This window comes from Gopherus flavomarginatus, assembly GCF_025201925.1.
Source record: "Gopherus flavomarginatus isolate rGopFla2 chromosome 13 unlocalized genomic scaffold, rGopFla2.mat.asm SUPER_13_unloc_2, whole genome shotgun sequence".
In the NCBI taxonomy this organism is placed as follows: Eukaryota; Metazoa; Chordata; order Testudines; family Testudinidae; genus Gopherus; species Gopherus flavomarginatus.
The window spans coordinates 1167932-1177225 of record NW_026114610.1 but is presented as its reverse complement, the minus strand read 5'-3'; the positions used below and the strand labels follow the sequence as shown (position 1 = coordinate 1177225).

General features: G+C 48.1%; 1 long non-coding RNA gene and 1 other non-coding gene across 2 annotated transcripts in view; one reads left to right on the top strand and one right to left on the bottom strand.

The window, feature by feature from the left end:
• Window positions 1-1112: 1112 nt before the first annotated feature.
• On the top strand, window positions 1113-1194 carry TRNAS-AGA (transfer RNA serine (anticodon AGA)). The gene has a single exon. It is a non-coding gene; the product is annotated as a tRNA-Ser (tRNA).
• A 6475-nt stretch (window positions 1195-7669) lies between these two features.
• LOC127041350 (uncharacterized) overlaps window positions 7670-9294 on the bottom strand; it is a 58777-nt gene continuing 57152 nt past the window's right edge. Inside the window, exons 2-3 of the long non-coding RNA XR_007771635.1 lie at window positions 8016-8153; window positions 7670-7806 (exon numbers count right to left, since the gene is read on the bottom strand). This is a non-coding gene — a long non-coding RNA (uncharacterized LOC127041350). The remainder of the gene's footprint in view (window positions 7807-8015; window positions 8154-9294) is intronic.

Here is a 9294-nt window from a genome sequence, read left to right as displayed (position 1 = left end):
TTCAGTGACACTCTGAAATGTTACTTATCAGGGCAGAGCCGGAGGATTGAAACAGCTACATCAAGCCTCTGTGTAGCTAGCAGGAGTGAACACAAACACTCCCTTGTATCTGAAGAGATGTTTAGTTTTCCCCTTGGTAAACTACAAGGCTAAAGGGAAAGATGATGGTGGTGTCAGATATAAAGAGTGAAACATAAAACAATCATCATAGTTATGCCCATAGCAACTGTAAATATTTCTAAATTCTTCTTATTATCATCAGTGTATTATTTTCTCTGTCATCTAGACATTGACTAGACCTTGAACAAGAAATTTGGATCTTGACAAAATAATCAACTACCTCTCGTTAAGGCAGTGGACTTGACACCCACTCGGGTGTCTCCACGCAGGTTCAAGTACTAACAACAGTGGCATCTTACAGCCATAGCTTTTAATCAGGGCAATACATTGATACAAATTCCTGTTAAATCATTTCTCAGCCAGAGTCCATCGCCCACATTCCTTAAGACACTGGGGCACCATGTGGACGTTTCATTTCCCTTCTCAATTTCACACAGAGGCACAATTTCCTTTGCACAGATCCAATAACAGTAAAACCTCCCTGTGTCTCTTGTCTGAGCCAGGGCATTCGATTCCAGTGAACCCTTCTCTCCTGCAATGGCAATGGTCAGACAGAGGGGACATGGTCACCTGCAACCCTGCCAGGGAGATATTGGCTCGGCTCTTTCTTTCTGCTGCTGTTGTTAGTCCATGAAACATCAGGGATGGAATGCAAGGCAGAGCTCACACACCAATCCCCTGAAACATTTCAGTGCCCCAGAGAAATCCTCCCCCCGGCTATTGGAATGATATGGTGGAGATTTGAATTGGAAAGGGACTGTCTGAATTGTCAGTGTGAGGAATGAACAACAATCTATAGCAATGTCGTTAGCCACAAACACACTAATCATGTTCCAGCTGGAAGGAAAATGGGCAGGAACTCTTGCTGTTCACCATGGACACACTTACACTAATGCACAGCCGTGAGTGTGCTGGGGAAGCTGGTCTGAGCCATTTGAAGTGACACTTCTGTGAGAACAGAATTACCATATAGGGCAGCAACTGTTCATGAAGTAGTTGTGGCCGAGTGGTTAAAGCGATGGACTAGAAATCCATTGGTGTCACCCCACGCAGGTTTGAATCCTGCCAACTATGAAAGCATTAGTGTGTTGTCATTACTGCTGTCTTAGTGCCTGACCATTGATGAAGCCAGATCTGGTCTCCCTTTGAGGCTGGCTGTGTTTAAAATACTGCTATAGCACTGTGGAGTAGACAGCTGCTACAGTGAGGGAAGAGGTTTTCCATCCCTGTAATAGCTGCATTGGCAAAACAATCTTTCCTTTCATTTAGCACTATCTAAACATGGCTTAGGTCAGCTTTATTATACTGGTTCTGGGGGGTTTCACACCCTGAAAGACGTACTTGTTAGAGGGTTTATCCCATCACCCTCCCATTCCCTGGTCCTTCTCACGTGACCAGAGAGCAGCAATGCATGAAGCTCAAAGGTGCAAACAATTCAATGTTTATTGGGGTAAACTTCCAGCAAGCAATGATTCCAGTTTCCTTCCTCAGGATCCCCCTTCCCAGCTCTGACACCACAGAGGCTTGCCTGTGTCCCTGTTCCCCTTCCCTGTTCCTATTCCCCCCCTTAGCAAAACATAATTCCAATTCCCCTACCCCAATTCCCATTCGCATTCCCCCCATTACTTCCTGATTGACTGCAGACTATATAGTAAAACTTGAGTTCTGCTTAGCTCTATCTTAACCAATCATTTTACTGACCAATCCTAACATATTGTAACATGATTATCTAACCAATTATATCCCACCACCTTAATTGGTTTACGCAAAACAAATTAATTATACAGCAGACAGAAACGGTTACAGAACCAGACAGAGATTATACAGACACGTAATAGGAAAGTGGGGACTACAGTGACAGAACAACAAAGAAATGAGGATTTCACACCCCAGCTGTTGGTAAGTGAGTTGTTCCCAGACAGGATGCTATCATAGTAGAGGTTGTGGGTGCTGGTTGCTTAACTGTCTGGCGCACAGGGCAGGATTTTCAGGTTCATCATTACTCTCTCTGAATGCCAGCACCCATCTTTTGTTCACTTAAAAAGCGAACAGGGAGATTCCAACACTGCAGAACTCATGGAGCTCCAGGAAACATGGAACTTTAGGTCTGGGTGAGTGTATCTAAAAATCAGCTGTGCTGTAGAAGGTCTCTAGGAGTTGAAAGAGATGTGCCATCGTGACTTCTCTAAAGAGTTCATCGACTATTAATGAAAACTAGGGTTGATAAGTCACCTTCTTTGTAGTATCAGGAGGGTGGACTGGTCTAAAGTACTAGTTATAAGTTTCTTTTTTTCCAATCCATTGGGTGTTCTGGTCTCTGCAAGGAGACGTGGTTTCAAATCCCACTCCTGACATGACCATTTAATACTATCTGCAGAAAATGGCCTCACTTTAATCTCCTTTGCAACAATAGAACACCATTTGCTTAGCTTTTCTATTCCAGTAGCTGTGAGAGAAGTTCCAAACCAGGGGGAAACAGGGCCTGTTCTCTCGACCCATCAGTTTTTGTCTTCCTTCATTCCAAGCCATTTTCTCAAATACATCCGTATTTCCCACACTTTTATGAAACTTTAGAGTCATCATTTAATTGCCACACAACTGTACTTATGAAGTGAAGTGAAACACAACATTTTTTGGATATTCTTGCAGAAGAGTTTTGCTTTCTGACCTGGAATTGAACAGGGGCTACCCGAGGGGGACAATGCTGCTCCCTTTTCTTTGCTCATCCAAAAAACAGAAGTTCATGGTGCCCTTTGTTTCCTTGTTCTTCAAACACCTGTCGGGGTGGCCAAGGGAGACTTGGTCCTGACTCTCAGGGTCCCTCCCTGCCCTACCTTTCTATATGATTCTGTTGTGTGGGTTTGCGCTGTGTCGTTGTCCCACACTGAGCTGTTTTGCACAGTGAACCTTTGCACTCTGATGTATTGTTTCGTGTTGTATGGTTTTTGCACCGCCTTGTGTTGCGTTGGTTTGAGCTGAGCTCTTTTGCAGTGCGTCATTTTGCCCCATGGGGCGTTCATTTACATAGTGCTGAATTGTCGGGCTTTGCACTCCTATGTGTTGTCACTTTGTGCTGTGGAATGTCAGTTCACGCTGAATTGTTAGATGTTAGATTGGGGTGTTTCCACTTTTGTTGTTGTTTGTATTGTATTGCGATGGCATCGAATTATAGAGCTGTACGGTTGCAAGGGCCCTGGAGAGGTCATGAAATCCAGCCCTCTCTGCTGAAGCAGAGCCAAGCAGAGACGATGCATTGGGGGCATGTGGGACCAAGTGCCCAGAGCAGCCGGCCCAGGCAGGGAGCAGAAGGAGGGAACCAGAGCCAGAGCAGGTTGTCTATGGGACCAAGTATATGCAGAGTATCCTTAACAGAGGTTTGTTCAACCTGTTCTTAAAAGCCTCCTAGGACAGAGACTCCACAGACACCCTTGGGAGCCTATTCCAGAGCTTAACTACCCTCAGAGTTAGAAAGCTGTTCCCAATATCTAACGTGAATCTCCCTGGCTGCAGATTAAGCCCATTACTTCTTGTCCTACCATCAGTGGACATGGAGACCAAATGATAATTGTCCTATTTATAAAGACCAAACTTTTCCTTCTGCAATCATCCGTTAACTGGTTATTATCCCCTCTTCTTGCCTGGGGTACAATGGAAGAGGAGAAAATACTCTCTTCACATAGGATGCAAATGTCAGTTTGTTCTCTCTTCATGTTTTAGTGAAGCTCAGAGAGAAAAAGAAACATGACCTGCCCAAGAGCACAGAGAGTTTGTTTCCTTTTGATCTGTGACTATTAGCAGAAGAGTGACACCTAAGGGCTGTCGCTATCACCCACCATGGGGCTTGAATTTAGGATGGTGGGATTAAGAGCATCATGCTCTACCAACAGAGCTAGCTAGATTTAAAGTCAGTCAACTGCCCAGTCGCCGTGTAGAAGATGCCCCATAAGAACGGCCATACTGGGTCAGACCAAAGGTCCATCTAGCCCAGTATCTGTTTACCAACAGTGGTCAATGCCGGGTGCCCCAGAGGGAGTGAAGCTAATAGGCAGTGATCAAGTGATCTCTCTCCTGCCATCCATCTCCATCCTCTGATGAACAGAAGCTAGGGACACCATTTTTTACCCTTCCTGGCTAATAGCCATTTATGGACCTAGCTACCATGAATTTATCCAGTTCTCTTTTAAACATTGTTATAGTCCCAGCCTTCACAACGTCCTCAGGTAAGGAGTTCCACAAGTTGACTGTGCACTGTGTGAAGAAGAACTTCCTTTTATTTGTTTTAAACCTGCTACCTATTAATTTCATTTGGTGGCCCCTAGGTCTTACATTATGGGATCAAGTAAATAACTTTTCCTTATTCACTTTCTCCACACCACTCATGATTTTATATACCTCTATCATACCCCCTCTTAGTCTTCTGTTTTCCAAGCTGAAAATTTCTAGTCTCTTTAATCTCTCCTCATATGGGACCCATTCCAAACCCGTAATCATTTTAGTTGCCCTTCTCTGAACCTTTTCTAATGCCAGTATATCTTTTTTGAAAAGAGGAGACCACATCTGTACACAGTATTCAAGATGTGGGTGTACCATGGATTTATATAAAGGCAGTAAGATATTCTCTATCTTATTCTCCTTTTTTTAATGATTCCTAACATCCTGTTTGCTCTTTTGACTGCTGCTGCACTCTGCATGGTAGTCTTCAGAGAATTATCCATGATGACTCCAAGATTTCTTTCCTGATTATTTATAGCTAAATTAGCCTCCATCATATTGTATGTATAGTTGAGGGTATTTTTTCCAGTGTGCATTACTTGACATTTATCCACATTAAATTTCATTTGCCATTTTGTTGCCCAATCACAGTTTTGTGATACGTCTCTGAAGTTCTTCACTGTCTGCTTTGGTCTTAACTATCTTGAGCAGTTTAGTATCATCTGCAAACTTTGCCACCTCCGTTTACCTCTTTCTCCAGATCATTTATGAATAAATTGAATAAGAGTGCTCCTAGGACTGACCATTGGGGAACACCATTAGTTAGCCCTCTCCATTCTGAACACACCAATGGGCGAACCTGGAGAGAGAAGTGGCAGCCCTTCGATAGGTCAGCTGGTAGAGCAAATGACTAGAGCCGGCACTCAGGAAGTCATCCTGACGTCGCCCTTCTGACTCCCGCTTGAAGGAGAGCTTCTTTTTCTTCCCCTTGCTGACAAAGAGCAAGAGAAGAAAGAAAGGTCAGGTGCTTCCAATACTGGGCTCTGGGCCCCCTCAAAGCTGCAAGGGAGTTTAGCAAGCAAAAAAGGTAAAACTGCAATGAAGTATTACCCTGGACTCAATGGCATTTCTCCATTGGTCTGTCTGCTTTGGGGCAGGGACAATAACACGTCCTGCTACATTCGTTATTTCAAAGGGCGGTTTAGGATTTTCATTCTCATACACTGTGCACAAAGCAGGACTTAACACTCAGTGTAACCTAAACGAGCAGCCCACAGATTCTGGCAGCCACAAAGAGCATTTGGTGTGAGAGCCCAGACCTGCCCCTGCCCCTGCCCCTGCCCCTGCCCCTGCCCCTGCCCCAGGGGGTCATGCACAACCTACCAGCTGCTAACTCCTAAACTTTCAGTAACTCTATTATCAGTGCCTGGAGTGTAATTTAAACCATAAGAAAAACCACACTGGGCTAGACCAAAGGACCATCTAGCTCTGAATCTTCTCTTCTGACAGGAGCCAAGAGCAGGTGCCCCAAAAGCCACTCAACAAGGCACCACTGAGAGTTATTATCCCTGCCCCAAAAGCACAAAGACCAATGGAGAACTGACATGACTCCAGGGTAATACTTCACTGCGGTTTTACCATTTTCACTTGCTAAACTCCCTCCCAACCTTCTGGGCTCCCAGAGCAGGGTACTGAGCCTGAGCTGTGACACGTACACTGCAACTTTACAGAAGAAGCCACATTACCCTGATAACTCCAACACAGGCCTGCCCTGGATGTTTCATTGCACTGGAGACGTACCCTAACATTATGTCTACACTGCCGTTAACACACCCAGAGCAGCTGTCTCAAAGCCTGGGTCAGCTGACTCAGGCTTATGGGGCTGGGACTGCAAGACTATAAAATGACAATGCAGACATATGGACTTGAGCCCAACCTCTGAGACCCCACGAGGGGCGATGGTTTCTGAACTCAGGTTTCAGTGTGAACACAAATATCTGCACCACAGTTTTTAGCCTCTCAGCCTTAGCATAATGAGCCCAAGTCAGATGACCCAGGCCAGTCATCCTGCCATCTTTATCCCGGGAGAGATAGACTCTAAGGGCACGTTCCCATTGCAATGTAAGCCCAGGGGTGGCAAGCTGTGCTCAAAGCAGCACTCTGCAAGCCCCATATTCACCACTCTCATATAGTGATGATACATTTTGAACAAAGTCTGCCTGGTGAGGGATCATTTCAAAAATCTTGAACTGTTCATCTGTTGAACATTAATGTCTTCTTGCATTCTATGTGTTCACATTGGTTTGGGAAGTTATGAAGTTTGCTCTGTGTGCATTACAGAAATATGTTATGAAGTTGGGAAATGCCCCCCCACCAGCCTTTCAGGTGCAAAAATGGAGGAGCCAGACTCCCTGCTGGCCCATTGAAGGTATCCACACTCCCAAGGACTATTCCAGGAACCATGTACAATGCAGACTTCTCTGAGATAGCGCAGAGACAATGGACAGTGCTTGACTCATGTCGTAGCAAAGGTACTTTCTAGCAAGTTGGAAGAAACTATGAAAGGGAAGTAGAGACATTATGAATTGGCCTCTCTCCCCCACAACTCAACAGCTGGAAACACATCTGGAGGACAAAGACTGAAATGAGATAAATCAGAAGAGAATAACAATAATACATTCAAATCAAGTCCTCAAACAGATTAGTATTGGTTTTTCAGCAGAAAATTTTCAGTTTGGGGAATTTTCATGACAGGTGTCTATGAAAGGAGAGAGAGAGAGTTTGAGTGAAAGTTGGCCAACACAGAGAGAGAAACCTAGGAAGACGAATGAAATTCACAACAGGGAGTCACCCTCATGGATCCAACTTTCTGCTAGGGAGCACACACCACTCCTGGCAAGAGAGATGATCAGCTCTCACAAATGGCTACATCATCTCCCCTGAAGCCACAGCTAGTCCGGAAACCCACAGCCAGGTAACGGGAAGTCCCTGCCTGGAGCCAGTACAGCTGTGACTAGAACCCTTCCCAAACCAGATACACATCTCACCGACAGAGACGGTTACTCTTGTCCCAGTTGGGGAGCTCTTGCCTGGTATCAACAGGATTCACGCTGTCACTGCTCTTGATCACTTTCCATCGCACCTCAGGGCTGGACTCCGTCCCCATGACTTCTTTTCCCTTGGTAAGAAACACAACACAAGAGGAAAAGAAAAAGAAATGGTGGTGAGGTTCCTCTTCTCGCTACTCCCCCACCCCAGGGCTTCAGCTTCAACCCTCCTCCCATTCTGCCATCACAGCTACAATTAGAAATCTGAGCCCAGGGCTCACACATGCTTGTCTCCCCAATCTTAGGCCCTGTCCAGCATGTCTCCCTCCACAGAAGTTACCTGGCCTCATCTTACACTCCATCTTCATATTGCTCTTCTCCTTCCCAGAGCTCCTGCTCTGCTCCTCAGACCTGTCTGTCCTCAGCTCTGCAGGCAGATGGGAAGGGGCATGATGGGAACACACATGCCCCATTCCAGACACCACACAGCATCCACAGGGCTACCAAAACACCTCATCTTCGGCCAAAACCACACCTCACCCCGAGGGAGCAAAAAGCCTTTGTGAGCACAGCACACACAAGACAGGAAAAGATTAACACCCACAGCCAGCCCAGCCAAAGTAGGAGCTTCCTCACCTTCCCGGCCACAGGTCCATGGGGCTCATGGATGGAGAAGTTTGCTGGGCTGTGGGGGTCCCTGAAGAACTAGCTCAGCATGTGAATGACTGGGATGTATGTGGGGGCCTGACTGTGGGCTGGGGTGTCCAGGAGGACCTAAGGGAAGGGAATAGGGGGATTAGAGATAGAAGAGGGAGGGGTTACCAAGGTGCATTGTGGGAATGTGGGATTTAGAGAGCCCAGAGTGGATGGATGTCGGCGGTTGGACGACCCCACAGTGGTTGAAAAGGGGAACCTGGCAGGTTTGGGTGTAGCAGAGATTGAAGATGAGGAACCTCACACCCTGGGGATGATCTGGGGGAGTGGGAGGATGGGAAAGTGGGGCCCAGCAATGAGAAATGGGCTGGAGGCAATTAGGGGTGGGGCGCTGAGGACGGGGTTGGGGGGGAGGAGGAGGGGGGGGCAGGGTGCTGAGGACGGGAAGGAGGATGTGGGGATGGGGCGAGAGGAGGTCAATGTCGAGGTGCTGAGGACGGGGGGGAGGAGGAGGTCGGGGCAGAGGGAAAGGCCAGGTAGAGTGAACACGATGGGGGAGGGGATGCTGGGGGCTGAGGGATCCCCACAGATGGGGGTGGGGCTGGCGAGAGGGTCACAACAGATGGAGGGACACTGGGGGGGGCAGGTTGGGGGAGGCTGAAGGGGCTGCTGGGGCCCTACAGAGGGAGAGGAGGGGGCGGTGCTGGCAGGAGAGTCACAGCGGACGGGGGGCAGGCAAGAGAACCAGGCCCGCCCCCCACGCGCCGAGTCTCTGTCCCGCGCTCTCTCCGCCAATCAGGGAGCGGGGAGGGGCACGGCGAACTGACGAACTACGGCCCCTCCTCCAATAGAGCCCGCATTTGAGAGGGAGAACTACGCTTCCCAGTGTGCAATGGGAGGGGCGGCGTTGCCTGAGCAACCAATCGTCACTTCCGCTGCTATTCGAGCCAGGAACTACAACTCCCAGCGTGCCCCGGGGCGCTTCCGTCCTCTCTAGCCCAGAAGAGGGCGGGTCCCTGGGTCAATCGGACACCTCCTCCCCCCAGTGCGGTGGGGGCTGCTGGGCGCCTGCTTCTCCCTTGACCTCGTCTGTGCCGCCCCGATGTGCCCCGCGGGGCTGCCCCACTCGGGGGGGGCCGTTGCGTGGAGTCCTATGGAAACACGGGGGTGGGCAGGGCTGGGAGCCAGGACTCCTGGGTTCTCCTCCCAGCTCGGGGGACTCTGCTGGTGCTTTTTCTGTAGCCTGTGGTAAAATGAGGCA